Below are 4904 nucleotides of genomic sequence, written 5' to 3' on the forward strand. Positions count from 1 at the left end.
CTGGTCTGGGATTAACGTCGCTGTCGAGGCGCTACGAAAAATCGCGATATCCAATAGCCTCTTCTTAATCTCTTGACTGAGGGCAGACAAGAATTCAAAATATTTGCACGCAGAAAAGAGAGGACATTTTTTCAAGACACAAGAGACTTTTGCGGATAATATTCAAATAATGAATTGGGCCAGCATTCACTCAGACTGAAATTAAATAGAAGCGTGCTGCAGTGAGCGAGGTAAACCTGCACATGGGGACCCATAAGGGGTAACAGAGACAGTGGTCTTTGCAAACAGGTGACCACAGTACACAGGTTGTCTGCTATCAGTATTCACAACTATTTGATTTCATGACATGATATTTGATAGAGATATCAGGGCCTATGTATCTGACACGTGTACAATTGCAAAAGGGTCATTTCAGGCTTCATCAAAAACTGACTTATTCAAGAAATAAATCAAGGAAAAACCGATGCAGGTATCGCAAAGTTTTCTTTCACTCTCAGCTTACAATTTGACTGGTCATTACAAAAACAAACAAACAAACAAACAAGAAAAAGAATGGCTTTCATGTGAAATTCCCAAGCACTGGTACAGGTAGAAATAACCTCCTATGCTGACATGTAAGGCTGCTTCTGCAGCCTGTGGCCACTGTACACAGCAAAATACTGTCCAATGGGGCAACAAATTAGGTGACTGCATGGGCAAAATATTCTTCAGGTGACTGCTATACGCATGGCTCTCAAAGCATTATGTTGCTCTAGAGGAATTCATACTGGCTGCATAGAGCAGGTGACCACTGCACACAGGTGGGGGCACTAAAAGAGGTCTGACCGAAGTTGCAATGGGTCACATGCGTAGGGATCTTCTCATGTGTATATATGCATACATAAGTACATGGCACAGCTATTAAAATGATTGTACGGTGATGTAAATTTTGATTGTCATGGAAAGGCAGCCAAGGTTTCTGCTCAAAATGTTCCCCCTCCTCCAACCCCCAACCCCAGTTATTCATAACATTCTCCACTTGATATACACTCCCAAGGATCTTGATATCTGAAGGAAATGATGCATTAATCATGTCAAATACACACTTTGTGTACGATAAAATTTGTGTGGAAGAGTTTTGAAAATGCATGTGCCATCCAACCACCAAATTCAATGGCTGGCATAACCTTTTGAGTATGGGGGAAATTACCTTTGCAATACTGACAAAGTAGAATCATATAATAATGAAAATATAAAATTCATGTCTCACAACTGCCTCAATTAGATGTGCCTCTCATTTCAGAAAGTCATTAAAAAAAATGAAAACAAACCCACAATCCAGGTGACTACAGTGGCATTCAAAACATATCAATAAATAAAGACAACACAATCAAAAAGTGTTAATCTCGCAGTCTGAAAATGATGTCAAATCTGAACATTAAAGACTTCAGAATCACTGTCTACCCTCAGTGAAAACTGCAAACAAATAGCTAAAGTCATGACCCGGCATGTTGTGTCGGCAACGGAAAAACTCATTTCCTGGAGGAATAAAATTCGGAGAGCATGAAATTCTTGAAAATCTGCATTCATCACTGCCAGGTATTATTTCATTCTTCACCTTATGATGTCATAAAATGTATCCTTTCTCACATAATTTCCTCCGTGTGTGTGCATTGGTTTTTTTCCCTACCCTAGGAATTCGTCTGAAGTTGGTTTAATCCACAGCTCTCTCCCTCTCTCTCCCTCTCTCTCTCTCTGATTGTCTTGTCTCTCGACACTTAATATTCATGATGCCACATCCTTATTGCCAATTTGAAGAGCGCTCTCAGTAGCATGACACCGGTAAAACGTGACGAATGCAGGCGATCGGATGCGATGAAACATTGTTCACTGTCCATGCAATGGCGCTGCGGAACATGAACAAGCATGAAAACGCCAAATGAAGTCGACATCTACATTGAATGTTTTATGAGATGCGACATATTATCATGATTTTAAAGCACCGGCTTTAGTTCTTTCTTCCCTTTTTGGTTGCCAACTTTATTATAAGTTTTGTCGGGGGGGAAGTAGAGATTAAACTAGAGAGTTTGAGCTATAATGGTCCCCCAAGATAGAGCACTTGATAAGTGCTGAAAACAAACCATGAGACAGTGCAGCATCATGTTGTATAAAACAGAGTCTGCCAAACGGATTAGTGGAGAATGGGAGTTGTAAATGGCGGAGCGTGATAAAGTATCTTCAAAACATTTTCCATCGCCGGCTAAAACAACAGGAAGAATCTCCAATGCCTCCAGTATATCCTACACTCGTCAACTAATAAGGGTCTAGTCATTTATATCCCCGATGAAAAATGCCACGGTGTGATTTGATGGGCTTTTTTATTTCATTCCTCCCAAGATTGGTGCTACACCAAAGAGGGAAAAGTGTGCTGAACAAGGCAGCTGGCTTTGCACTCCGAAAGCCGTCACTTCCTCTGCATAACGACACGCATTTAGGCGCGCAGGAAGTTGTTTTGATGTTGCACGAATCTGCACAAATCCCCACCGATTTTCTTTGCGTTCTCTTCTAGCGACGGGAGGAAAGGGGGAGAAGAAAAAAAGAAGAGCACAGAAGAAAGGGGTGGGGTAGGAGTTGAGGGAAAAGAAAATGTTTATTTTGCAGAGCTCCCTAAATGCTTATCCCCGTTTCCTGCCGCTCTATTGTTTCATCAGCGCCGCAGGAAATCTCGGGGATCAACTCATCCCCCGTCGATGCTGCAACCGTTAAAGTAGCCGGCTCACAGCCCCATATACATCCACTGCTCTTCTTCTGTTTTCGTGCTTGAAAGGCGGCCGTCTTTGACTGTCGCCATGTGTTGCGTCAAGCTCATGAAAGAATTAGCAGGGGGAGCGAGGGTCGGAAAAGGAGGGAAAAGGTGCGTAGGTGTACTCATCGGAGGCCAACTCTATCCCCCTTTCCAAAAACAACCTGCCTTTCTCAGACGAGATACATCCCCGCAATCTCGGAATCATCCAAAGCCCACAACTAGCTAGCCTTAGCAACTTCTGTGGCAGCATTACCTTGGCCAAGATAAAAGCAGAATAAAAATAAGAAGTGATACTTCAAGAGGGGGAAGTAGTAGATTTCACCATGACAGAATATCGTCCATGTGTGGCATAAATTCCAGACAGCTTAAAAAGCTTGACAATCAAGGGCTTCTCAGAGTTAAACCTTCCGGGGGGCACCACTTTCATAAGGATGACGAACATCACAATTTTAACCCCCTTCCAACCATCGATATGAAACGTCTTAGCTATTATATCTGATACGTTTGCCTCTTGGCATGACAGGGTTAAGTAGACATGTGGTAAAGCCAATAATCACTTTTTCTCCGGTATCCTCGTCTTCAAAGGGCATTTCCAAATGCTGCGATGAAATCTTAAACAACATCTCGCCCACCGCTACGGATTCCCTCAACTAAGTTATAGAAGAATTCACCATCTTCAAAACAGAGATAAAATGAGTACTCGAGAATGCACGCAGCAATACCCAGAAACACAAGAGCGTAGAGTTTCAGAACGTAATCGCATCCACATCCAAACAGACTCCATTTGACTTTACTCAACTTGGCATTTGTTGTCCCATGGTTACCAGTCAGTCTCCTTGACCTTTTCAAAAGTAATTGCCAAGTGGTATGCGTGTTTGCCTGGGTAACATGCACATTATTCACCTGGGCTACTATGAAGATGGGGGGGGGGGGGGTGTGGCAAAAAACAAGAGCTAACGTCCTGGGCTGCCAACGTCACTGCATCAACGTGCAGGGATGATCCACTGAGCATTCGGGTAGATACTCGTTCGAGTTATACATATATCTTCAGCCTAGAAACAGAAGGGCGTTACCACAATTGGGGGGGGGGGGGGGAGGGGGGATTGAGTTATTGGTATCATCTTGTAGAGCTCGATCTCCTCTACATTATACTGTCTATTTCAAATTATTTTCATTTTTAGTAAAATGTTACAAATCAAAACCACATGGGCACTATTTTACCAGATATTTAGAACAATGCTTATAAATCTACCCACTTTTGATTAAAGTACACATTTTTATTTCATGAAAACTGATTGCTTTGAATTTATTTATGCTCAAATCTTAGAACCCGATAGCGCCCTTCTGCTTCTTAGCTGACTATATGTCAATATGCAAACCTAATTTCTGAATCAAAGAGGTTCTTCAAATCATTCTTTTGTCCATACATCAAGAGATATCATGGAGAATCAAGAAGAATTGGCAGCTCTATAACACTGTGTTCACGTTTCTTGTCAACTAGACTGTCATGCGCCCACCATACGGTGATCGGAAGCAGTGCGCATTTGATAGGAAGATCCTGGCAAAAGGTAGCAGATGAACTGTTATAGATAGATTAATCGTTTCCGGTCCACCAGCCTAAACTCACTTTGACTTGTGTATATAGGTATGTTGATGATGGGATGAGAAGGGTTAACTGAAAGATTTTAGACTTGGCAACGTTGGCAGATACAAGCTTGTGTATACCCAATGAGTCCTGACTTGGGAATTGTGGATGAACAGTTAATCTGAAACAACTGAGTCACATTCATGTATGATATTGTACTTATTCCTTTAAGGAGAAAAGGTAACCAAATGAATGGGGGGGGGGGGGGGTGGAGGGGGCTTAGCTACATCCATTCTTTTAACTAGCTTTACAAACAGTTTAATCACTCAACATGCTGGTCTAGGTATTAACTTCACTGACCTCCTTCAATCAGAAGCATGAACTGTAACCTAACACCACCCCCCCCCCCCCCCTAAAAAAAAAAAAATAAAAAAAAAGGGAAGAAAAACATATCTATGCTTATCCCACTATGATGTAAAGTTACCATTTTTGGCAGATGATTAAGCTCATGAACAATCAGAAATATCAAAATTG

This window comes from Diadema antillarum, unplaced genomic scaffold, assembly GCF_040938485.1.
Source record: "Diadema antillarum isolate AM-2024a unplaced genomic scaffold, OU_Dant_1.0 seq00000217_RagTag, whole genome shotgun sequence".
In the NCBI taxonomy this organism is placed as follows: Eukaryota; Metazoa; Echinodermata; class Echinoidea; order Diadematoida; family Diadematidae; genus Diadema; species Diadema antillarum.